The 27,349-nt window shown below is 36.4% G+C and overlaps 1 long non-coding RNA gene across 3 annotated transcripts in view; it reads left to right on the forward strand.

Moving 5' to 3' along the window:
* Positions 1-27,349, forward strand: part of LOC143857286 (uncharacterized) — a 54,950-nt gene that overhangs the window by 11,840 nt on the left and 15,761 nt on the right. For all 3 annotated transcript variants that reach the window (XR_013238573.1, XR_013238572.1, XR_013238574.1), the window contains 8 exons: positions 4,017-4,067; positions 4,167-4,301; positions 4,939-4,992; positions 17,377-17,427; positions 17,577-17,666; positions 18,298-18,354; positions 26,550-26,602; positions 26,706-26,838. This is a non-coding gene — a long non-coding RNA (uncharacterized LOC143857286). The remainder of the gene's footprint in view (positions 1-4,016; positions 4,068-4,166; positions 4,302-4,938; positions 4,993-17,376; positions 17,428-17,576; positions 17,667-18,297; positions 18,355-26,549; positions 26,603-26,705; positions 26,839-27,349) is intronic.

The raw sequence follows: 27,349 nt of genomic DNA on the forward strand, positions 1-27,349 counted from the left end.
TAAAATAAAAAATAATTTTTATTTTTACAATACTCACAAATGAAAATTAATCTAAGGCAAACTAATTTTGAGTAAATATAAAACTAAGCCTCAAGTATTGAAGCCAGGAACAAACATGTACATTACAACATCTTATTAAGAGTGCTATTTACTCCATCATGCATTGCTCCGACAGAATGCCAAATATGTTAATAATGTTGCATATTTGGGACTTCCAATATTAATTCATTGTAGGAGCATGGGCTATAGAATAATGCCACTACCAAAATATGACAAAGTAAAAGCTAGTTCTGAACTGGACTAAACCATTGCTATCCCCTGCATGGCCATACCAGCTCTGTTCTTTTTTATGACGCGCATTAGGGACATGAGTCCAATTATTCACTTTAGATCATTGAGACTTAAACCCCAAATAGAGGATCATTCCCCAAGTTGGATAACCACATCAACTCAACTCATTCACATTGGAAAAAAAAAAAGAGTAGCCCTGCAATTGGGAAATGGCAGAAGGAGGCATTTCTCCAACTGATAAGTTATGCCGGTTAAAAAAGTAGCCCTGCAATTGGATCATATCTATGATCCAAACTTCTAGATTTCCAAGTTATGCCTGTTATAAACAGATGGACACCCAAACTTCTAATTAACAAGAGAATGCATCAATTAAACGCCTCAGATTACTTTGATTTGTATATAAAATCATGGATTTAAAGAAGAAGATAGGGTTACCTGAATCGAACTATAGAGATACTGTAATTCCAAAATTAGTGATGATGATCGCAAATCATGGAAGCGGTCGGATGAAATGAAGGCCAGGGATTAAGATGATAACGATGGAATTCACAGATCTGACCGGAGAAGGAATAAATTCGCAGGAGATGCTGGGGGCTGATGTTTGCAGAATTGTCAGATCTAGGGTGGAATGGAACGAATCGAACAATGATGTCCGGAGATAGAGCTGGATTGCCGATCCCCTTTCTTCTCTTCTCTTTCTCTCTACTCCTTCGATTTTTGTGCAAGAGATTGGATTTGCGATGACTAGAAATGGCGGCTCAAGGTATTGTCGGCCGGGAAAAATAATGCCAACGGTGATGGCCGGATCTGAGTAGTAGCAATGAGGAAACTGATCGGATTCCGGCGGAAATCGCCGGAATTAACGAGGGTTCTCAGATCTAATAGAGATGGCTGCAAGGAATAAAAGAATTGGAGGTAATGATGATGGCTGTGATGGTAGGGGTGATCGGATCTTGGGGTTAAGAAGAAGATAAAGGTCGAATTCCGGCAACAATGCTGGAATCAATGGCAATGGGGAAATGGGATAATGATGGAGGTTTTTTCTGTAATGAGATTGAAGTAGGTAAGATCCAGATAGATGGGGATGGGTGACCGGATTCCGGTGAGGCGTGGTCGGAAAGGAGGAGATGGTAGAGAAGAAGAAGAAGGAGGTTGGAATGGTGGTGAAATGGAGGTGTGGCTGACGAGGTGTGGAGCTCGTCGGATTTCCGGCGGAATCGCAGGAGAAGAAGACCGAAATTCCTCTCTCTCTCTCTCTTATGCGGCTGCAAAAAATTGAGACTCCCCCCTGTTCAATCGATTTCTCTATCCTTTTTTATAAAATGTGATTAGGGTTTTTTCATTAGATTGATCCTCACCCTTGGTTCTTTCTCTCTCAAGGGATGCGATCAACCCATTTGTCTCCTTTTTAGGGTGAAATAAACACCCTTTATCTCCAAATATAGCGCCCCCGCCAGTGTATTCATCACTACTCTTTTGCACTTTCGGGTGGTCATCTCGGGTAGAATATGGGGATAATATTTGGCCCCTTTTTGCTGAGCATCTAGGTTGATATTGGCACACCTTGTTAAAATAACCCTCCTTTTACATGATAAAATAGCAAATTCAACCCTTTTCTCACTCTATGTATTGCCACTCACGCCCCCCTCTTTTCTTAAACAAAGAAAACGGATTCCCCTCCCAACAGACCTTAATTCATTGATATAAAAAATGAGGACTACGCTGATTTGGACCCCAAGGGCCTTGGTAAAATCACCCTCCTCATTTGGCTTCTCCTCTCTAACAATTTGTGTATGGAAATTGGTATTGGCACACCCTCACTCTCTACTGTTTTATACACTTGGGCTTTTTCCATTTTTCTTTTAGAAATGAACTCCCACAGCCAAGAGTCCCTTTTTATATAATGGAAATGATATATTTGCTCTCTACTCTTTCCACTGGACAGCCCTCTTTTAATACATTTTCACAACCTTCTTTAGACTCCACAAGGGGATCTTGAGTGAAAAGTAGCCATGAGAAAAATGATAAAATCTGCTTCTTTTTTCATTCCATGGACAGCTCTATGTACCACTTAATTCACCTCCCATTTGGTGCATTTTATGACTACTCTTTTTGCTACAGGGAAGTGGCTCGGGTAAGAGAAGGGGTCTAAAAAAAATGGAATATGCTCCCTTCTTCCCTGGACAGCAACTTCTAGTGTATTTAATACACTATAAGGGTGGTCTAAATAAGAAAAGGGGTGAACATTTTGCTCTTGCTATTACACTAGGGATTAGTAATGGCACACCCCTGCTTCACTAATGCACTCCACTTTTTCAATTCACCATTAGTTATAGCACAAACTCAGCTAGTCCTATTTGCTATTTCTCGTCCAATTCTTCTTAAACTTTGCGGGCACTCCTCTTGCTCTCACTAATGACCAAGACGGGTCTATGAAACTGGGGGTTCTCTTTACACTTGAACATGCTTCCATGAATTTTCGGGACTTGAATTTTTGAAATTCTTGCGATTAACTTCTGAATTTTTATTCGATTTCAGGGTTTGGGGTTCGGTCAAAATGGGGTGTCTACAGTCGGGTTGAACACGGGTTGGAACTCGGGTCGGATCGGGTTCGGGTTGAGCAAATGGTTGCTGGGGTCGGGTTTGGGTTAGCATCTACCCGACCCAACCCGACCCGAGTTGCACCCCTAATGGATGGTTTGGGTGACACCAAACAAATGGAAAAGAGAGGAGGAAATGCAAGTGAAAACTAAGATGAAACAGCCCGCCAACCAAAGGAATCCACCCAAGGGATAATAGCAAATAATACAACAAGGAATCCTTCTTTTTCACAAGCCAAAGGCTAAACTTGATTCAAATTCTCTGCAAAAGTCTCTTCTCTACAGCCCAAATAAATAATTAAGTAGGCATAGAACAACCCTCCAGCCATAGGTGCATTTCCAAAGGCTTGAACAACATTTCCTATCTTGACAGCACAAGTTCCAAGAAAGAAGGGAGAGGAAAACTAAAGTTACTTTGACTAATACTTAAGGCTATCTTACTAAACTTAATTGTGGTCTTTGGGACTTAATAAAGCATAAATATAATATAAAAAATAACTTAAATCATATCCAAAAACGTTTGGAGTAATGGGTTGGACAGTAGGCAAAAAGAAACCCAAAACTGCTGAAATTTGTATGTTGCAGGCAGCTTCAACCCTTCTCAGAAAAATAACACTAATTCCCTCCACAGAACTCAGATTTACGAACCGTTTATTGTGTTGGAAAGTAAACTCGTAGATCTTTCCAACCATGTATGGCTTGCTATGTTCAAAGCTCTGAGTAAATTCAGTTTTGACCCAAAAGATGACCTAAAATCATGGACTGCAACTCTATTTTTGGACCTTTTAATTTTGGGGCCTAGGCTAGTGGGCCTAGTAGACTCGGTTTGAGGATCCATCGAGTTAGCTCCGGCGTCATTGGATCATCCTATGATGTGGTCCGTACTTTTTGGAAAAATAAAAACTATAAGGCCTTACACTATATGAAACCTCACAATTCAAAAACAAAATGTCCAAATACCAGATATGAATCTTGGGGACATAAAAGTCTAATAGAATGACATAAAAAATAAAAAATGTAAGTGATGGAACAAACGAAGGCGTGTGTGTATCTATCTAACTCTATATCATCTATGTGTGTGTTAAAATGTGTTGGGAATAATAAAACACTCTTTATTTATTACAGTGATCAAAGTAGTGACCATCGGACAGGGAGAGTTCATGTTGGTGAAGGCAGGTACACATGTTTCTGTATCTCTCTTTTTCCAAAAATATTAAATAGTAATTTCACAGATAGGTTTATTGAGAATCTCATATTTTTTTAAATATTAAATAGTAATTTAGTGGGTTTGTGAGGAATTTCTTTTTGGAACTACCAAGATCAGAGTGAAGAGATGCTTAGCTAAGCTTTGGGGCTATCAGAGTGATCAGCTATTTTCGTCTCTTGGAGAGTTCACGTTGGTGAAAGGAGGTATTTTCCTGCTCTCAATTTTTTCATAGAAATTATTCAGTGATTTGAGGAAGATTAGAGGAATGCTTTAGTAGTGTAGAATCCTCTATTCTTGGATAAGTTCATCTTTTCTTTTGGAAAGTAAACAATTAATGAGTTTTTATATGGTGTAAGCCCTTGTAGTCCCGTATTTTTCGAAAAGTACTGTACAGACCAAACTATAGCATGATCTAAACCGTCCATCTGATCGGCCACAATGCAAATAGGTTGGCCCAAAATATCATTTCTATAGGATGATCCCAACCCTCTGATCTAGAGAAGAACTGCATATTATGGAAACCTCTATAGATCAGAGGGCTAGGATCATCCTATGGAAATATTTTTTGGAGAACAGCCTATTTACGTTGTGTTCCATAACATGGACGGTTTGGATCATCCTATGATGTGGGCCGTACAATACTTTTTGGAAAAATAAGGGACTATAAGGGCTTACACCATATGAAACATCTCAATTTAAAAACAAAACGTACAAATACCAGGTGTGAATCTTGGTTAACTTTGACCAAAGTAAAAAAAAATGACATAACATAATAAATGGAAGGGTATAAGGCTTGAGGAATTATATAATATAATTGTTAAAACACACTTTGTTTATCAGAGCTATCATCTACGTCATCTTTGCATCGAGGAGAGTTCACGTTGGTGAAGGCAGGTATGCTTGTTTCTCTATACTCTTTTTTTCTTAAATTTTATTAATTTGAAATTTTGTCAATTTCCGGGCGAGATTCTCTGTTTTTCTCTTAAATATTACAAAATTTAGCGAGTTTATGGGAAATATCATCTTTCGTAACTATTAAATAGCAATTCTTTAGTAGGGCACAACCACTAATTGTAACATAATGAGGTATGCCTACTAACAATACAATACTCGGCTTGTCTCATTGTAAAGGTGACCCCGACTGAGCATTCTAATGAAGACCACTAGGAGTCCGTTTGGTTGCCATCAAAACAGTATTTTCTTGTGAAAGTAAAATGACCTCAGTTTCCCATTCCCAAGGATGTTTGGTGGTTATTTAATTTATCATTCTCCTTTCCTTCAGGAAACTAATCATGCCTCTTCATCAAAATGTGAAATACTAGAAAGAAATTCTCTCTTTAATTCATAATCAAAATCATATGTCTGATTTGCATTCTACATAAAAACATTTTAATTCTCTCTCTTATATTGCCCCTACAAAATAGGCACATGGAAGGAGAATTTTAACGCCACTTTTCCACCTCCTTTTGGAGCAAAAATCTCTCTACTTTTCCTAAAATTAATCTCCATCTTTCGGCCAACTTTAACTCCACATAAAACTAGACTTCGGCCATTTCTTATGTTATCCGATTAAAAAACTAAGTCCTTTCATCCGGCCGATTAAAGCAAAATAAAATGTGACTTATGCTTCTAATTACTCTTAAAAACATCTAGAGCTCTACCCTTCCTGTGAAACTCATTGTGATAAATATGAAATCGACAATGGTCGTCAATCTTAAGGCCACTCCAATCCTCTAACGATCTAGGGACGATCGACCACCGAATAGTATGTTAGAAGTAGTAATTCATACTAGTGGGGCCAACCTAAGTCTATCTTAATTCTTCTAGAAGTTTTTGACTCAGTGGGATTCTTTAGGTTGTTTTTTTCTTTAGTTGAGTTGATATTAAATTTTTTCTATAGCTATTTGTAGACACCCCATATTGTTAAGACATGACTAATGATAGGTTTGTTGCGATGATGAATCCTATGATGAGTCCCGAAGCTTCTCTAGGTCTTTCCCTCGATGTCTCTCTCAATATTTCTCTAGGTTTTCAAGAACACAAAGTCACCCAAATAGCCAAGACACCCAATACCCAAGACCACCTACAACCAAGCCTACATCCAGAATCATCCGAGTTCACCAAAACCTTTTGAAAGAACCCTGAATTGGTCAAACAAAGGTCCCAAGAATAAAGCTCGATAGCTCGGCACCCTCTTTTTATAGCAAACACAACATCCTGAAGATCAAATCACCAAAACAAAGGAAAAGCTCTCCCTGAAGCCATTTCTAAGAACCAGAACCACCTTTTGGTCACCATAACCACTTTTGGTAACCATAAACCACTTTGGCTACCATGAACAACCTTCCCAGAGCAAAAAACTACTTGTCAAGCAACCAACAAACTAGAACAAAAAATCGGGAACTTGAAGCCAACTTTCCAAGGACCTGAAACCCATTTCGAGGACCCATAAAACACTTTCGGTTACCAGAAACCACTTTCTGGGAACTAGGAACTACCCTCGGTTATGAAGAAATATTCCTTAGAAACAAAAGATCAAATCTTGCTACCAAGGACATTTCATTAAAAACCAGAAACCACTTACTAGCAAGCCAGAGCAATTGACCATCTTTTAGTCACCAAAAATCATAACTACCAAAAGTTACTTTTTTTACTGCTTGGGACCATTTCCAACAACTGGAAATCAATTCGGGTTACCAAACAACTGTTTTGAAACTATCAAACATTCCCAAAACTTGAAATCCAGTCCTGGAAACCCGAAAACCATTCTCGATACCCCAAAACCCGACATACGCTAACAAAAACCACTTTTTAGTGGTCCCATAAGCTCCATCAAAGTCTATAAAAGGAGGCTTTCCCCTCCTTCAATTTTCATTCCTTTTCACTCCTCCACTTTTGCTCTGGTTTTCTTTCCCCCTCTTTGATATTTTTACCCCTTTAACATTTAGTTGCTATCTACACTCCTTTAAGCCCTTAGCACCCCTCCCTCATTGGTATTCACACCATTTTTCCATTTGGTTTTAGAAAACCCTAGAGAGAGAAATCGTGGGGACATTTCAGAAACTAATCCTAACCAATATATGCTGAAATCTCTTATGATATACCACCGAGCGTCGGAGTTATGCCGAATGTCATAGGATTTGGAGCATCACCAACCTATAAACTAGTTATATTTATAGTTTTCTGTACTTTCCTTTACAAAACCGGTAATGGGTAGCTACAGGGTTTGGGAATCCTCCTCTCCTCTTTTCATTATTAAGGGATGCTTTCTTTGTATTCAACAATCCATTTAGAGATTGACCATGCTTCTAGGTATCTAGAGCGGAGCATTATATGGTCTATCCCAATCTTTTTGAGGATTGTTGTCTATTAACAACTAGATTAATGAGATTCCTTTACTGTCCATAAGTCTAATTGAAGGATGCTTCCTCAATTCCGGTTAATCGTATTCAACAATCAATTTGATTAGAGATTGACCATGCTTTTAGGTGCCTAGAGCGAAGCGTTGTATGGTCTATCTCAAGCTTTTGAGTATTATTGTCTATGAAGAACTAGATTAAAGAGATTTGTCCATAAGTCTAATTAAAGGATGCTCCCTTAATTCCGGTTCTTGTATTCAACAATGAAAAAATTGGGATCTAGTAACGGATTGCCCTTTGGCATATCTAGAAGAGGCAATGGGTGTAGATGTAGAGGTTTTAGTTTGCTCCATCATTTTCTCTTGTAATAATTTGCAAAAATAAAAAATCTATGTAAGAGCCTTGAGCTCTGATACCAAATCCTAATAGGCAATCTAAGAGGGGGGGGGGGGTGTGAATTAGGTTTATAAAATTTTTAGCAAACAATTAAGAATTAAAAATAACTAACCATTGTTAACTTTGAATTAAAGTGCAAAGCAAAGTAAAGATGTTACCAATTAGAGGAGAGAAGGGTGGAAGAAGTAGAAGAAGATGAACACCAAGAATTATAGTGGTTCGGTCCTTACATCAAAGAATGCTTGAGCCCTTGTGCGGTGGCGGCCTTACTAACTCCAAAGAAAGATGGAACACAACGTATGTGTGTGGATAGTTGTTCCACTAACCGAATCATTATCAAATACCGATTTCTATTCCAATAATTGATGATATGTTTGACATGCTTGCCGGTGCAAAGATATTTTCCAAGATTGATCTTAGAAGTGGCTACCATCAAATTCAAATCAAGCTGCGTGATGAATGGAAGACCGCTTTCAAGACATGTGAAGGCTTATATGAGTGGCTTATTATGCCATTTGGTCTCTCAAACGCTCCAAGTATCTTCATGCGGGTAATTAATCAAGTCCTTCGCCCTTTCATTGGAATGCTTGTTGTTGTTTATTTTGATGACATTCTTATTTATAGTCATGATAAAAGTAAGCATGTAGATCATTTGAGGGTTGTTCTAACCACTTTAGAGGTGAAAAACTCTATGTAAACCACAAAAATTCTTTCATGACAACTAGTCTAGCTTTTTTAGGCTTTGTTTTGACTTCAACATGGATTAGAGTGGATGATGAGAAGATCAAAGTTGTCCAAGAATGGTCAATTCCAAAGAGCTTGCAAGAAGTGAGGAGTTTCTATGGATTGGCCTCATTTTATCGCCGAGTCATAAGAAATTTAAGCACTCTATCAACCCCTTGACGGATTGCATGAAGAAAGATGGGTTCAAGTGGACAATGGAGGTTGAAAAGAGTTTTCAACTTATAAAGAACAATTTGTCTAGTGCTCCTGTGCTTGCTTCGCCGGACTTTGAGAAGATGTTTGAGGTTGATTGTGATGCCTCTCATGTGGGCATTGGTGGAGTACTTAGCCAAGAGGGACATCCTATTGCCTTCTTTAGTGAAAAGCTCAATGAAGCAGAGAAGTACTCTACTTATGATGTGGAATTTTATGCCATTGTTCAAGCACTTCGGCATTAGCGATCGTATCTTGTTCAAAGGGAGTTTATTTATAATGCCGATCATGAAGCTCTCAAGCAAATCAATAATCAAGGAAGCCTAAATCGAAGACATGCAAAGTGGATTTCTTTCTTACAAGAATATACTTTTGTAATTAAAGCACAAGAGTGGAAAGTGCAACAAGTGGCAGATGCTCTTAGTAGAAGAGTAGCTCTTCTTAATTCCTTGAGTGTGCAACTTGAAGGATTTGATGGCATTCGAGACATGTATGCTAACGATGAAGACTTTGGTGAAATTTGGATGCTTTGCAAAGAAAGGAAGCATGACGATTATCTTCTTCAAGATGATTTTTTCTTTAAGGAGAGTCGCTTATGCATTCCAAAATGCTCCCTTGGAGAGTATGTTATTAAAGAGCTACATTCGGGAGGTTTGGGATGACATTTCGGAAGAGACAAACTTTTTTGCTAGTGAAAGAGAAGTATTTTTGGCCGACAATATGCATTGTATATTCAAAGCTATCTAATAATAACAATGGCATTCGACAATATGCATTACAAACCAAGATTACTTGGAAAAACCAAATGGAATAAAATTGAACCAGAAACACTTACCAGCTGCATCTCTACTTTCAAACCATAAGATTTACCTACATTATCCCACCAGTCATCTAAAGCATTGGCAATAACTGCAGTTATCACCTCCGCTTGCTCCGATGGAATCCCATGTGCTTCTGATTGTTTGACCTACAAGTCCATAAACATTTTACATCAGAATCACCACAACAAATAAAAAATCGAAAAAAAAATGTAAGCCAAATACAAACATGGTGATCAAAATTTTTTACCAAAGCTAATGTGTCTACATGAAAAGATTGTCTCCAGTTAGGTTTCACAAGGTGAGATATCTCCCTACGAAAAAATTGGATACCAAGATCAGAGCGAAGAGATGCTTAGCTAAGCTTTGGGACTATCAGAGTGACCAGCTATTTTCATCTCTTTGAGAATTCACGTTGGTGAAAGCAGATATTTTCATGCTCTCAATTTTTCTTAGAAATTAGACAGTGACTTGAGGAAGATTAGAGGAATGCATTAGTAGTATAGAATCCTCTATTGTTGGATATGTTCATCTCTTTTCTTTTGGAAAGTAAACAATTCAAAAACAAAAAGTCCAAACAGCACGTATGAATCTATGTTAACTTTGACCAAAGTAATAAAATGGCATAAAATAATAAATGGAAGGGATATAAGGCTTGAAGAAATATATAATATAATTATTAAAACACTCCTTGTTTATCGGTGCGACCATTGGCATCAGTGTGACCATCTACATTATCTTTGCATCGACGACGAGAGTTCACGTTGGTGATATGTTATATGATAAAAACTGACATGAGATTGAGAAGAAACCCTAATTCAGTAAAAACAAAACCAATAGCGGATGAAACCAAACCTATTTTCCTAACAAAAATTCACATTATAAAGAAAAGTAGAAAAGAAAACAGGAAAACAAAAAAATAATATTAAACTTTCTAAGATAAAAAATGAACATAAGATCAAAGAATAAACTCTAGTTCAGTAAAAAAACCCAATATCAGATGATACCAAACCTTTATTCCTAACAAAATTTCACAGGCTCTATTTTTTTCAACGAAACATGAGATGGGTGTTAAAAAAAAACAAATATAAGATCAGAGAAGAAGTCCTAGTTCAGTTACTATTAATATAGTATCAGAGAAGAAACCCTAGTTCAATAGAAACCCTAATTCGGTAAAATAAATCTAAATTTAAGATTAAGTCAAAACTATTTTTCTAACAAAAATTCACATTATAGAAAAGTACCAAAGAACACGGGTAAACCACCAAAGTAACTTTCTATGATAAACCAGCATAAGATCAGAGAAAACAAACCCTAATTCAGGAAAAAAAACCTAGTATAAGATCAGAAAAGAGGAAAAGGAAAAGGAAAAACAAATTATGAGAACATTCAACAAAAAAAACATCAGAGAAGAAACCTAGTTCAGTAAAAAAAAACCTAATTTACGATAAGAGAAGAAACCCTAATTCACTAAAAAAAATCTAATATAAGATTAAACAAAACTATTTCTAGAGAAATGATATCAGCACAACCATGTTTAATAATTGCACAAACTCGGCTTGTCTTTTCTTTTTTAATTGGCTTGTGATAGCTTTTTGGTACCCATAATAACCTTGACAGCTCTTTAAATACTAAACGACAAGGTTTAATGCTGATATCAAAACATAGTTGTGATGATATCATTTCCCTTCTTTTATTAGCCATACAAGTAAATTTTTGGACAATCTGGGCCATCAGATAAATTTGTTTTGCTCTATCCCATTGAAGGTGGGCCCCACCGAAAATTTGGTGGAATTTCTTGTCCGTGGGCAATCTAAGGTGGGCCCACCATATCGACGGCCCTAGTTGTCTCGGTCCCACTTCTGAGAGACTATCTTACGACTAGAAAAAACAATCATTTGCTTTCTTGACAGTACTAGAAAAAAAAAGCCTTATATATGATCATCTGATCAAGGTGGGCCAATGGCAATCCGATGTGTTCAGAAAAATAGAGATCAACGGGCCAGATCACATCCATGTGGTGACGTGAGATCCAAGAAAAATTATCAAATACAATTAGTAGAATAGCTAGAAATCCGCTGTTTGGGAACGTCTGATCAGAGATCTTGATCGTTAGGATAGTGCGCCCTGTTGGGTCGATGTATAGATAATGACCATCAAACAAACTGAGAAACAAAAATGATCGATGGTTAACATCTACTAATTGGATGGCTAGGATGATTCGTGATTTTTCTAACTACTAATATCATGAGTGGGCCCGAATCAAGCTTCTAATATTTATATAATAGGGCTCTCATAGCTTCATCTTCTTCCATATTAAAATGAACAAGAGAAAATACCTTCTTTACCTAAGGGCCTATCTTTGTTTTGAATTTGAGAAACAATTGTCAGTAACAAACGGATTGTTGGGCTGCAATGGGAGATGATTTTTTCACACCCTGTAGGATGATGCACCCCCTGTATCGTGAATTGTGGGCAGACTTGACGCTTTCTAACGTCAATTCACGTTAAAAGGGGCGCATCATCCTAAGGAGGGGTTGAAAAAACATTGCTTGGCTGCAATTTATGTTTATTAGTTTTGGATTCACAATCGGTTCTCTAATTCCCAAACAAACAGGACTGACTTCTAAATTAGACATTAAAGCCTCTTTGAGGGCACTATTCATTTCTCAACTATTATATCTATTATTTACAAATAATCATATTTTAACTTCAAAATCATTTATATAAAATATTATATTTTTTTGGACCTATCCAAAGAGTTTCTAAATTACTGTAGGTGAAAATGGAACACATACAAAGAGTTGTATTATACACACTCCTAAATTACTCAGCTAGCCCTATAACAAAAGGCCCCGTTTGCATTGCAAGAAAAATATTTCTGACGGAAAGTTCATTCTTGGGAAAAAATTTCTTTGAATGATAAACATGGTTTTAAATTTCGACCGGACCGACACCGAAACGTACCATACCCGAAACAGTATTTTATTTAGTATTTTATTTCGTCGGAAATTTCAGTCAAAATTTTATTTTTCTAGAAATTTCCTTGTACTGGCCTCCTCTTACGCCCCGGCTTTATATTTTTCATTTAACACGTCTCTCTTTCTCTCCCTCTCTTTTTATGATTTACCCTTAGTTGCTATCCCTATCTATTCGTATATGCAAGGGTAAAAGTGTCTTCTAATCTGTAGCACTGAGACTTGGACAAACTCTATCTAATAGGTATCCTCTCTCTTTCTCTAATTTGTGAGATATTTTTTTACTCATCTCCATCTAATATGTCTCTCTTCCTAGTTGTCTGACTGAAGGTTATCACAGACCCTCTCTAAGCAGCTGGAGTACGCTTTTTAGATAGCCATTTTGGTCGTCTCCTTCCGCCAGCGTAGCTCGAGAAGAGAAAGCCTTGCATAGTTAATACGTGTGCCTTTTCCCATCCCTCTTAAAGACGCGTGCCCCCCTCTCTCTCTCTGTACAAAAACATGCTTTTTAATTAATTAAATATTTTACTGAAATTTCGACCGAATTATTGAAATTTCGGCCAAAAATTTTTATTGAATAAAATAAGGTTGGTTCAAATTATCTTTTAAATGTGGAAAAAAAAGAGAGAAAACATTTCCCTTACCAAACTTCTCTTAAAAATTAGTATCATCATGATAGGATCGGTTCAAGTTATAATTTTGAACATAAAAATCAAAATTTCAGCGAAAAGTTGCAACTTTAAGGATCATTATTTGTGGATAGTGTCATACTTGTATGAAGTTCTTGTCCAATAATAGAACGGAGAATTGTCATTAGAGATTTGAACTAGTTTTGATGTAGAACGGCAATGCGAAACAAATCTTTACTCTCTTTTTTCTAATTTTTGTCAGTTTATTTGTGTCCCATGTTTTTAGCATCAAATCTTGTTATTTTCGGTTGATTTTGGTATCTTTAGAAAGGTTTTTCCATTACCTATCTAACGAGCCCAAGATCTCGCGATTTGTACTTGAATTGAGCAAGTTATGAGCATCTTACGAATATGGTATAAATCAATTACGAGATTTCTATTTTAGGATTATCTTTGTCATATTTCTTGCTTTTATTTCTGTTGCTTTAGATAGAAGATGGAGAATAATTGTTTGGCAAGTATTTAGGGTTGCTAATCGTAAGTTTTGACTCTATATATTGTAATGGCATGAGGAAAGAAATATATAGATTGAATATCGTTTTTTTTTGGGACATCACTTTTGAAGAGAGCATTGGCTATTTTATATGGGAGAAGGCCCTTCACTCCTTTCTCATGTTGTATTGGAGTTTTTCTCCAAACAATGGCATGGGTTTTCAAACCCCATGAGTTTATTTTAGTTGCTGCTTGTGTTGATTTCAAACTTGTGTTTCCGCTCGACACTCCCTTCTTTAGTTGGTATAAGAGCACAAGAGAACCAAGAACTCCAACAACAAGTGAAAACTTTCACACATAGCTAACATTACTTGAAGCCCGCATCCATGAGAAGACACCCATGGATCTGAGAGTGCCTTTGAGAGACCCTTTCATGGCTAGGCGCCATGTAAGGGATCGAGAAAAGATGAAAAAAAGGAAGAATAGAAAAATAAATGATTTGGAGGACGATGGCTTAAACTCGAGGTTGAGTTTTCTTCAAGCGGGGGTGAATGATGCAGAACGACAACACTTCTTTATTTTCAAATATTTGTCATTTTATTTCTGTCCCATGTTTTTGGCATCAAATCTTGCTTTTTTGGCTTATTTTGGTATCTTTAGAAAGGTTTTTCAATTCCCTATCTAACGAGCCCATGATCACGTGATTTGGACTTGATTTAAGCAAGTTATGGGCATTTTACGGATATGGTATAGGTCAATTATGGGATTTCTATTTAAAGATTATTTTACTCATATTTCTTGCTTTTATTATTATTACTTTTGCTAGAAGATAGAGAATAATTGTTAAGCAAGTATTTAGGGTTGCTATTCTTAAGTTTTGACTTTCTATATATTGTAATGGCATGAGTAAATGAAGTTATAGATTGAATAATATTTATTTTTGGGACATCTCTAGCGAAGAGAGCATTGGCTCTTTCACGTGGGTGAAGGAGCTTCGCTACTTTCACGTGTTATTTGGAGTTTTTTCCAAACGGTGGTATCGGTTTTCAAACTCCCATGAGTTTATTTTAATTGATGCTTGTGTTAATCTCCAATTTGTGTTGCCGGTCGATGCTCTTTGCATCAGTTGGTATCAGAGCACGTGAGATCTCTGACGCATTCACGACGGCGTGAAGAAGTTGTTGCACCTAACATCGTACAACGTGATCTAGCCGCATAGAATGAAGAAGTCCAACAACAAGTGAAGACTCTCTCACATAGTTAGCTCTACTCGAAGCCCGCATCTTTAAGAAGATACCCATGGATCTGAGAGTGCCTTCAAGAGCCCTTTTTCATGGCTAGGCATCATGTAAGGGGTCAAGAGAAGATGAAAAAAAGAAAGAAAGAATAGAAGTTTAGTGCAACGCTGAAAATTTGATTTGGAGGATGATGGCCTAAACTTGATGTCGAGTTTTCTTCAAGCGGGGTTGAATAATGCAGAACGACAATGCGAAACAAATCTTTATTCTTTATTTTCTAATTTTCATCATTTTATGTGTCCCATGTTTTTGGCGTTAAATCTTGCTATTTTGGCTTGATTTTGGTATCTTTGGAAAGGTTTTTCGATTACCTATCTAACTAGCCTAAAATCACACGATTTGGACTTTATTCTAAAATCACACGATTTGGACTTTATTTGAGCAAGTTATGGGCATTTTACGAATACGGTATAGGAAAATAATGAGATTTCTATTTTAGGATTATCTTAGTAATATTTCTTGCCTTTTTTTCTCTTGCTTTAGATAGAAGATGGAGAATAATTGTTACGCAAGTATTTAGGGTTGCTATTCTTTAGTTTTGACTTTGGCATGAGGAAAGAAAGATATAGATTGAATAAATTTTATTTTTGAGACATCACTTGTGGAGAGAGCACTTGTGAGGAGAGCATTAGCCCCTTAACACGGGTGAAGGAGCTTTGCTCCTTTCACGTGTTAAATTGGGTTTTTTTTTTTCTTTTCAAACGGTGGCATGTGTTTTCAAACCCCCATGAGTTTATTTTAGTTGTTGGTTGTGTTGATCTCCAGCTTGTGTTACTACTAGACGCTCCCTGTATCAAATTGTATGCTTTCAAGAAAGAAATTTGTCTTGAGAAAATGATTTAGCAGGCTAGTTCATTTTGAGTCCTACCAAAACTGATTGCACCACATTATGGCAAGCAACCCGAGGGCTTTATAGCCAGCTTTTTCTCACCAGTCACACCATTATAATGCCTTTCTGGTTCAAGAACAGCCAAATTACATGAATCGGATGGTTTGTACAGGGTATTGAGTACCTAAACTTATGATAGAAAAATTAGTGGACTTAAACGGTATCAGAAAAATAGAAAACATAGTGATATGGCATCGGTGAAGTATAATGGGGATCTCACATCGTCAAGAGATTTTGGTATCATTTCCCCTTCAGAATTAAAACTAGCTTTTATTTCAACCTTGATGTTTGGAAATGGCTTCTCTTACTAAAATAATCCTTAGTAGTTTCTCCATTTCGTGGTGTGATATAAAATATGGCAAATTACGTTCTCTATTCTAAAAAGAAGTATTAAGAAAGGATAGTGATAAATTAGCCCCCTTTTCTTCCCTCGGCCACCCCTATATTCTAATTGTGACCACTCACTCCTTTTACACTAAGTAAAGGGGACGAATATATCATTTCGCGGAAAAAAAATAATGGTCCCACAAATTTTATGAAGAAAAAAAAGTCTAAAAATATAAGGGATATGTCTTCCACTATGAAACTTTATGAGATATTGAGAACAGCCAGTCACACTAAAACGTTAAATACAGAGGCAAAAAAACATCCAAACCCTTGATCTCACGCTTGCAATAATGCAGTATATGAGAATGCCCAGTGCCACTCGCAAGTTCTTTCTTTATCCTTTTAGATTTATTTCTCCATCAGTGCTTTACAATAGCAATAATGCCCAACATAAAAAGAGAAATAAAGTCATCAACTACACCCCTAACTTTGCTATGTTGCCCATTATTACTAGTGTAAGTGTATGGGTGTAAGTGTAATTTATCAGTGCTTTAGATGTGTCAAAAATAGAGTCTTCAAAAGAGAAGAAACGACTAATGAACTAAAGCAAAGGACGATTCCCTTGGCTTTACAGCCTAGCAAATGGAAAACATATTGTCTCCTTATTTATTTATTTTTTTAAAAATTTATATTTTGCCATTAAAGCCAGGAAGAGATGTGTGTGATGTTTCACAAAGTTTTGAGGTTATCAGAGTGACCAGCTATTTTCGTCTTCGAGAGATTACACTGGTGAAAATAGTTATTTCCCTTTTTTGTACTCTATATTTTCTTAGATATTTTTTCTTGGATTTTCAGGAATTTTTGTTTTTGGAACTATGAAGATTAGTGGAATGCTTTTGTAGTGCACAATCCTCTCTTCTCCCATGTGTAAATGTGTTTATCTCTTTTCTTTTGAAAATGAAACAATTAAAAAACAAAAATTGGTTATGCAATTTGGGGACATAGAAGTCTAATAGAATGAAATAAAAAATAAGAAATGTAAGTGATGGAACACGAAGTTGTGTCTGTATGTATGTATGTATCTATCTTTCATCTATATGTGCGTGTATACGTTAAATTGTGTTGGGAATAATAAAACAGTCTTTATTTATTACAGTGATCAAAGTAGTGACCATTGGACAGGGAGAGTTCATGTTGGTGGAGGCAGGTATGCATGTTTCTTTACTCTCTCTTTTTTCCAAAAATATTAAATAGTAATTTAATTGGTGGGTTTATTGAGAATTTCATTTTTTTTCTTAAATATTAAATAGTAATTTAGTGGGTTTGTGGGGAATTTCTTTTTTTGGAACTACCAAGATCAGAGCGAAGAGATGCTTAGCTAAGGTTTGGGGCTATCAGAGTGATCAGCTATTTTCGTCTCTTGAGAATTCACGTTGGTGAAAGGAGGTATTTTTATGCTCTCAATTTTTTCATAGACATTATTCAGTGATTTGAGGAAAATTAGAGGAATGCTTTAGTAGTGCAGAATCCTCTATTCTTGGATACGTTCATCTTTTGGAAAGTAAACAATTCATGACTTTACATGGTGTAAGCCCTTATAGTCCCGTATTTTCCAAAATGTACTGTAGGGACCATACTATAGCATGATCCAAATCGTCCATCAGATGGGCCACAATGTAAATAAGTTGTGCCCAAACAATCATTTCTAAAGGATGATCCCAACCCTCCGATGTAGAAATGAACTGCATATTATGGCAACCTCTATGGATCAGAGGGCTAGGATCATCCTATGGAACTAATTTTTGGGGAACAACCTATTTACGTTGTGTTCCATAACATGAGCGGTTTTGATCATCCTATGATGTGGTCGGTACAGTACTTTTGGAAAAATAAGGGCCTGTAAAGGGCTTACAGCATATAAAATCTCACAATTCAAAAACAAAATTTCCAAATACCAAGTATGAATCTAGGTTAACTCATTACCAAAGCAATAAAATGACATAAAATAGTTAATGGAAGGGATGTAAGGCGCGAAGAAATATATAATATAATTGTTAAAACACTCTTTGTTTACCAGGGCCACCATCTGCATCATCTTTGCATCAAGGAGGAGAGTTCACGTTGGTGAAGGCATGTATGTTTATTTCTCTAAACTCTTTTTTCTTAAATTATAGGGAAAATGATCAGAAAAATGTACTTTTTGTCTGAAATTTTCAGAAAGGGGGGCTGTTTTCTAAATTATCAAAGAAGGGAGGAGGGAGAAAACTTTAGCCCATTTTAGGATGAGAATACCCCCTTCCCTCTTGAAGGTTCCTCATCTAATCATCCCATTTGCATATTTTCCAAAAGTCACCTTTTTACCTTGTTCTCATGATTTCTACCTTTTTACCTTCTTCAACCTCTTCTCAAAGACAAAAATCTTGTATTGCTCCTCTTCTCACAGTCCCATGAAAAACCCATTTTAGTGTGTTCTTTCATTTGGCATTAAACCCTTAGGTACTACCTTCTTCAATCTCTTCTCAAAGTCATACTTTAAAAACCTTGTATTGCTCCTCTTCTCAAAGTCCCATGAAAAATCCATTTTAGTGTCTTCTGGCATTTGGCATCAAACCCATTTGTACTTTTTCCCTTCTTCAACATCTTCTCACTTGCACTCTTTATTCCACGTAGAAAGGGCTTTAGTTCCATTTGGCGTCAAATTTAGGGTATTCTCTCTCTTAACTTTGTTCTTTGAAAATAGAGGTTCGTAGTGATAAATAGTGGTATTTATTGTTAAAAGAGTGCTTCGAGTGCTAAATAGTGGTTCTTAGTGTTAAATGGTGGTTATGTAGTTTTAAAACAGTGGTTCGAAGTGTTAAATAGTGGTTCCAATTAACTAAATAGTGGTTCTTAGTGTTTAAATAGTGGTTCAAAGTGCTAAATAATGGTTCCTATTTTAAATAGTGGTTCTGTGGTGTTAAAACAGTGGTTGTGTGTGTTAAATAGTGGTTCTAATTAACTAAATAGTGGTTCTTAGTGTTAAAATACTATTTGTAAGTGCTAACTAGTGGTTCTTAGTGTTTAAATAGTGCTTTGGAGTGATAAATAAGGGTTCTTTAGTTTTAAAACAGTGGTTTTGAGTGTCAAATAGTGGTTCTTAGTGTTTAAATAGTTGGTTCAGAGTCCTAAATAGTGGTTCTGTAGTTTTAAAACAGTGGTTGGGAGTGTTAAATAGTGGTTCTAATTAACTAAATAGTGGTTCTTAGTGTCAAAATAGTGGTTTTGAGTACTACATAATGGTTCTTAGTGTTAAATAGTATTTGTTTAGGGTTAAAAAGTGCTTGGGTGTGTTAAATAGTTGTTCTAATTAACAAAACAGTGGTTCGTGGTGTTAAAATAGTGGTTTTAAGTGCTAAATAATGGTTCTTAGTGTTTAAATAGTGGTTCAGAGTGCTAAATAAGGGTTATTTAGTATTAAAATTGTAACGCCCCGGTTTTTCTTGAAAATACCAAGTCGGTGCGTAGAAGAATATGACATCATCTTTTTCAAAAACTTTCATTATTCCCAAGATCTCAAATACATTTAGAGGATTTACAGAAATTAGGTCTAACTTATTACATCGTAATTCAAGACATAGTTGATACACATTTAAAACATAAATATCTGTTAGAACAGTTCTGCATTCAACTCTAGCATTCCCCATCTTCCATCTATACTTCACCTGGGGTTTGGAACCATAAAACAAGGGAAAGAAGGGGGTGAGCTCAAATAGCCCAGTAGGGTATAAACAACAAGGTAAATCTCACATGGAAAGAAAGAATAAGCACAACATGCTTTCCAAACGTATAGAGAAACTTATAGAACTTGATATTAAGAACTATATATATAGAATTAGATATATAGACTTCATGATGCTTTCATTCATAGCCATATCTCGGCCCATAATCCTCTAGATTTACACTTTCTAGAGTCGTCTTTACCCACGTGCACATGGAGGACTATAACGCGTCCATCCGTCATCATATCATAACTCAGTCCATATTCAGAATTAGGGTATCACAAGATAAACCCTAAACATAAACATATCTCATTGAAATAAGTTTCGGGGAAGAAAAACCCTTATATCAGCAAAAGAGAATCAATAGATAGGCAACCCTTACTTATGGTTTTCCGGTCACAGGTTTGTTTGAGCTTACACCTTGGAGTGGATAACCTGTAAATATATTTTATATCAAAGTCATGTTTTAAGATTATGGGCCCCACATGTTACTATTCATGTGGACCCCACATGTTACTATGCTCAGCAGGTTACCATGCTTTGAGTTAGTTATTTCTTGGCTACTATGCTTAGCAGTTCGCCTATGCTTAGCAGTTTGCCTTTCTGTGCTGAAAGTTTACTTACGGTTACTTGCTTGCATTTCACCGTTCAAATAAGATGGTAAAACTTGCATAATCTATAGCGAGTTATCGCCTCTTATGCATGTTTTATTTTGCTTCATATTGAGAGACTGTCTCTCCCTCTTCTTGCTTTAATGAGATAAATTCTCTTACTAGCTGAGCTTTCAGTGGTTGTGGGAAGTACTTTTCGAGGAAGATGCTTTTGAATTCATTCCAACACATTGCGTTCATTTCTTCTTCGGTTTTTGTATTTCGGAATAAATTCCACCACTGATCCGCGTCACCGTCCAATCTATACGTCGCCAATCTTACACGTTGTTGGCTGGTGCAGTCAATCACCGAAAAGATCTTTTCGATGGAGTGAATCCATCTTTCAGCTTCTAAGGGATCTGTAGTTCCCGAGAAGGCAGCAGGATGTTGCCTTATAAACTGTTCCAGTATAGCTCCTTCGTTTTGAAGTGGAGCAGGTGGGGCTCGTTGTTGGTTCATGTTTGCTGTCATTGCTTGGGCTAGCTGTGCCAATGCAGTGGCAATGGCATCATTTCCTGCGTTGTTGTTTCTAGCGTTGGCTGTAGGTTGTTCGTTTCTTGCTTGCCTTTCTCTGCGTGGCCTGCCACGTCCCCTCCTTGCCTCAGCCTCGATTGCAAAATTCTGTTCCTGATTCTCCGCCATCTTCATATCATAGGATCACATTAGTAATCTAAATTATAACTCATATTAAAAGCATTTATATCACAGAAATCATAACCAGCACAAGTTCTATATTAACCAACGACTATTGGTATAATTAACATCTTTTAACATAACATTTAGATAGGGTAAATTCAAATCCTATCTTTTTAAATCCTAATTTCCAAAACCGACTAAACTTCGCTCTGATACCAAATGTAACGCCCCGGTTTTTCTTAAAAATACCAACTCGGTGCGTAGAAGAATATGACATCATCTTTCTAAAAAACTTTCATTATTCCCAAGATCTCAAATACATTTAGAGGATTTACAGAAATTAGGTCTAACTTATTACATCGTAATTCAAGACATAGTTGATACACATTTAAAACATAAATATCCGTTAGAACAGTTCTGCATTCAACTCTAGCATTCCCCATCTTCCATCTATACTTCACCTGGGGTTTGGAACCATAAAACAAGGGAAAGAAGGGGGTGAGCTCAAATAGCCCAGTAGGGTATAAACAACAAGGTAAATCTCACATGGAAAGAAAGAATAAGCACAACATGCTTTCCAAACGTATAGAGAAACTTATAGAACTTGATATTAAGAACTATATATATAGAATTAGATATATAGACTTCATGATGCTTTCATTCATAGCCATATCTCGGCCCATAATCCTCTAGATTTACACTTTCTAGAGTCGTCTTTACCCACGTGCACATGGAGGACTATAACGCGTCCATCCGTCATCATATCATAACTCAGTCCATATTCAGAATTAGGGTATCACAAGATAAACCCTAAACATAAACATATCTCATTGAAATAAGTTTCGGGGAAGAAAAACCCTTATATCAGCAAAAGAGAATCAATAGATAGGCAATCCTTACTTATAGTTTTCCGGTCACAGGTTTGTTTGAGCTTACACCTTGGAGTGGATAACCTGTAAATATATTTTATATCAAAGTCATGTTTTAAGATTATGGGCCCCACATGTTACTATTCATGTGGACCCCACATGTTACTATGCTCAGCAGGTTACCATGCTTTGAGTTAGTTATTTCTTGGCTACTATGCTTAGCAGTTCGCCTATGCTTAGCAGTTTGCCTTTCTGTGCTGAAAGTTTACTTACGGTTACTTGCTTGCATTTCACCGTTCAAATAAGATGGTAAAACTTACATAATCTATAGCGAGTTATCGCCTCTTATGCATATTTTATCCTGATTTACATAGATGGATATTTACAGAGGTGGTAGAACCAACCATTTACTTTACGGTTACTATGCTAGCATTTCACCGTTCAAATAAGAGGGTAAAACTTGCATAATCTATAGCGAGTTATCGCCTCTTATGCATTTTTTATCCTGATTTACATAGATGGATATTTACAGAGGTGGTAGAACCAACCATTTACTTTACGGTTACTATGCTAGCATTTCACCGTTCAAATAAGAGGGTAAAAGAAATACTTTAACTATTGAAAGATTACCTTGAGGAAGTGGATTTCATTTTCCTTCTCCTTTCTCTCTTTTTCCTTCTCTTTCTTTTCTTTTTTTTTCTTCTGCCTCTGAACCTCTATTTATAGACACCGATTTCAACTATTCACGAATAAAATAATAATTAACTTTTTTTTTTAATATTATTTTCACCGACGTCTTCAATTATTATCAAAAAATAATAAAATAATATTTCACAACTGTCTTCAACAACTACTCCTTATTTGTGGGTCCTGCTTGTTGTGGGACCCGCTGGTGGTAGGACCCGCTTGTGTGGGGCCCGCTGATGTGGGACCCGCTTGTATGGGGCCTGCTGATGTGGGACCCGCTTGTATGGGGCCCGCTGATGTGGGACCCGCTTGTGTGGGACTCGCTTTTGGTGGGACCCGTGTGGGACCCACTTTTGATGGGACCCGCTTGTGAATAGTACTCGGTGGGTCCTACTGTGAATAGTAGTTTTAAATAGTGCATCTCAATAGTGAACTTGCATAGTATTTCTGCATAGTAATCTTGCATAGTGACTGTTGTGAATAGTAATTATGAATAGTGACTATTGGAAATTTTTAATATATGTAAATAACTAAGCCTTTTTCGTTGACATCTGGGGCGGTGGCTTAGTGGTAGGAAGCCGTTCAATCCTAGCTCAGGGTTGGGTTCGAATCGCGTATGCCCCATTATGCCAGATGTCCTCATGCCCGATTAACTCGGGGAAAAATGAGTAATGGCCGATGATTACCCACCTATGAGGCCATTTTGTTTTTATTTGTATGTAACATATATATATATATATATATATATATATATATTTTACCGGTTCTTACAAAAATAGTGGCTTCTAATGTTAAATAGTGGTCCTTAGTGTTAAATAATATTTCTTTAAGGTTAAAACAGTGTTTGGGAGTGTTAAATAGTGGTTCTAAGTAACTAAATAGTGGTTCTTAGTGTTTAAATAGTGATTTTGAGTGTTAAATAGTGGTTCTTAGTGTTTAAATAGTGGTTTGGAGTGATAAATAGGGGTTCTTTAGTGTTAAAACAATGGTTTCGAGTGTTAAATAGTGGTTCTTAGTGTTTAAATAGTGGTTCAGAGTGCTAAATAGTGGTTCGTAGTGTTTAAATAATGGTTTGGAGTGATAAATAGGGGTTCTTTAGTGTTAAAACAATGGTTTCGAGTTTTAAATAGTGGCTCTTAGTGTTTAAATAGTGGTTCAGAGTGCTAAATAGTGGTTCTTAGTGTTAAATAGTGGTTATGTAGTTTTAAAACAGTGGTTGGGAGCGTTAAATAGTGATTCTAATTAACTAGATAGTGGTTCTTAGTTAACAAATAGTGGTTTTGAGTGCTACATAGTGGTTCTTAGTGTTAAAATAGAATTTTTTTAGTGTTAAAATAGTGTTTGGGAGTGTTAAATAGTGTTTGTTAGTGTTAAAATAGTAGTTTTGAGTGCTAAATAGCGGTTCTTAATGTTTAAATAGTGGTTTGGAGTGATAAATAGGGGTTCTTAGTGTTAAACAATGGTACTTAGTGTTAAAACAGTGCTTGGGATTGTTAAATAGTGGTTATTACTGTTAAAAAAGTGGTTCATTCATTCCTATCTGATGAGGTCGACTTGTTCAGTGCAATTACAATATGATGAGATCAGTTGGAAAGAGGTCGACTTGTAGGTTTACTTGTTCAGTGCAATTACAATTTGATGAGATCAGCGGGAAAGAGGTCGACTTGTAGGTGGACTTGTTCATTGCAATTATAATCTGATGAGATCAGCCGGAAAGAGGTTGACTTGTAGGTCGACTTGTCTAGTGCAATTACAATTTGATGATATATGATGAAAAGATGTCGACTTGTAGGTTGACTTGTTCCACAAAAAAATCACATCGATATGTCCCACTTAATTTGACATTAAGGGCAAAGGACAAAGAATGAAAGGGACAAAGATGAAATGGAGAAATATATGCCACAAATAGATCCCACATATAGGTGCCACACAGTTACATTAACTAACTTTACAAATCGCCATTCATTTACGTTATTTACAAATCATCAAATCACAACCACCACCACCACCATCACCACACTGACTACTTATACTCTCCTTTCGTTTACAATCAGAGCATTCTTCTACTTAGTATTAACTCTCCCATATACTCCATCTAAGAAATCACTGAGTAATCTACCTCTCATAGCCATGATATTTGCCTAGTTGAAGTCTATCTTAGCATCACGCGAGAGATATTCCATTTCCTTTAAAACGACTAAACCACAACATTGCTGCAAAACACGAATGTCAAAATCATGTCGACACAATACGCATATGCTGAAATTAAGGTGGAATTATGACATTTCAATTATACTGAAAGGTACAAGTAAAATCAGCTATTTTTCTGTACGGGCTGCTTTTTTAGCTCTAATCCAATGAATCCAAATTAGACCTTTTTAGATGGAATCCAATCAAATGAAAAGAAATTAGACCTATTTAGATGGAATTGAATCCAATGAATACAAATTAGAGTGAAGATACATGGAATCCAGTCCAATCAATCCAAATTAGAATCTATTTAAATGGAATCCAAACCAATGGATCCAAAATAGACCTATTTAGATAGAATCCAACCCAATGAATCCAATCTTTGAACCACTATTGAGACCCTCTGAAGCATTAACAGACCCTATGAACCACAATTAGTCCCTTGGAACCACCATTAAACCCTCTCAACCACAATTTACAATGTTTGAACCATTGTTGAGGGCCTCTGAACCACTATTACACCCTTGGAACCACTGTTAGACCCTCTCAATCACTATTTATAATGTACTCAATAATTTAAACACCGTAGATTTAAATTATTTTTTGACATTTATATGGACTCAATACCCTTTTCTTAGTCTCTTGTGCACATGTCACGAGAAGACACCTTCGTGACACGTCTACTCGGGTCTTGTATGAAGTGGGGCTCCCAAATGTACAAACCCATGATCTCAAGCTTCCAACAATGCAGTATATGAGAATGCCCGGTCCCACTCGTAACTTCTTTCCTTACCTTTTAGCTTTATCTCTCTACCAGTGCTTTACAATAGCAATAATGCCCCATGTAGAAAGAGAAATAAAGTCATCAACTACACCCCCTCATTATTGCTATTGTAGCGGTGTAAGTGTAATTTAGCAGTGCTTGAAATGTGTCAGAAAATAGTCATCAGAAGAGAAGAAACGACGAATGAACTTTAGCAAAGGACGATTCCCTTTGCTTTACAGCCTAGCGAATGGAAAACATATTATCTCCTTATTTATTTAGCAAAATACTTCATATTTTACCATTAAACCCAGGAATAGATGTGTATCAAGTTTTGCAAATTAAGTTTTAAGGTTATTTGAGTAACCAGCTATTTTCGTCTTTGAGACTTGAGAGTTCACACTGGTGAAAATTGGTATTTTCCTTTTTGGTACCCTCTATTTTTTCTTAGATATTAGAGAGTGATTTACTGGGTATCTGAGGAATATCTGCTTTTGGAACTATGAAGATTAGAGGAATGCTTTTGTAGTGCAAAACCCTCTCTTCTTCCATGTGCTTATCTCTTTTCTTTTGAAAACTAAACAATTCAAAAAACAAAAGCTGATTTTAAAGTTGATTCTCCAATTTGGGGACATAAAAGTCTAATAGAATGACATAAAAAATAATAATTGTAAGTGGTGGAAAACACGAAGGTGTGTATCTATCTATCTATATATCATCTAAATGTGTGTGTTAAAATGTATTGGGAATAATAAAATACTCTTTATTTATTACAGTGATCAAAGTAGTGATCATGGGACAGGGAGAGAGTTCATGTTGGTGAAGGAAGGTATGCATGTTTCTTTATACTCTATTTTTCCAAAAATATTAAATAGTAATTTAATTGGTGGGTCTATTGAGAATCTCATTTTTTTTTCTTAAATATTAAATAGTATTTTAGTTGGTTTGTGGGGAATCTCTTTTTGGAACTACCAAGATCAGAGCGAAGAGATGCTTAACTAAGCTTTCCGGCTATCAGAGTGACCAGCTATTTTTGTCTCTTGGAGAGCTCGTTGGTGAAACCAGGTATTTTCATGCTCTCATTTTTTTCATAGAAATTATACAGTGATTTGAGGAAGATTAGAGGAATGCTTTAGTAGTGCAGAATCCTCTATTCTTGGATAAGTTCATCTTTTCTTTTCGAAAGTAAACAATTAATGATTTTTTAATTGTACTGTACAGACCATACTATAGCATGATCTAAACCGTCCATTTGATCGGCCACAATGCAAATAGGTTGTGCCCAAAAAATCATTTCTATAGGATGATCCCAACCCTCCGATCTAGAGAAGAACTGCATATTATGGAAACCCTCTTATCATGCCCAATACTCCGATCTATAGGATGATCCCAACCCTCTGATCATTTCTATAGATCAGACGGCTAGGATCATCCTATGGAAATAATTTTTGGGGAACAGCCTATTTCCGTTGTGTTCCATAACATGGACGGTTTGGATCATCCTATGATGTGGCTCATACAGTACTTTTTGGAAAAATAAGGGACTATAAGGGCTTACACCATATGAAACCTCACA

This window comes from Tasmannia lanceolata, unplaced genomic scaffold, assembly GCF_043159265.1.
Source record: "Tasmannia lanceolata isolate RefF3 unplaced genomic scaffold, GAP_Taslan_0.1 ptg000024l, whole genome shotgun sequence".
Classification (NCBI taxonomy): domain Eukaryota; kingdom Viridiplantae; phylum Streptophyta; class Magnoliopsida; order Canellales; family Winteraceae; genus Tasmannia; species Tasmannia lanceolata.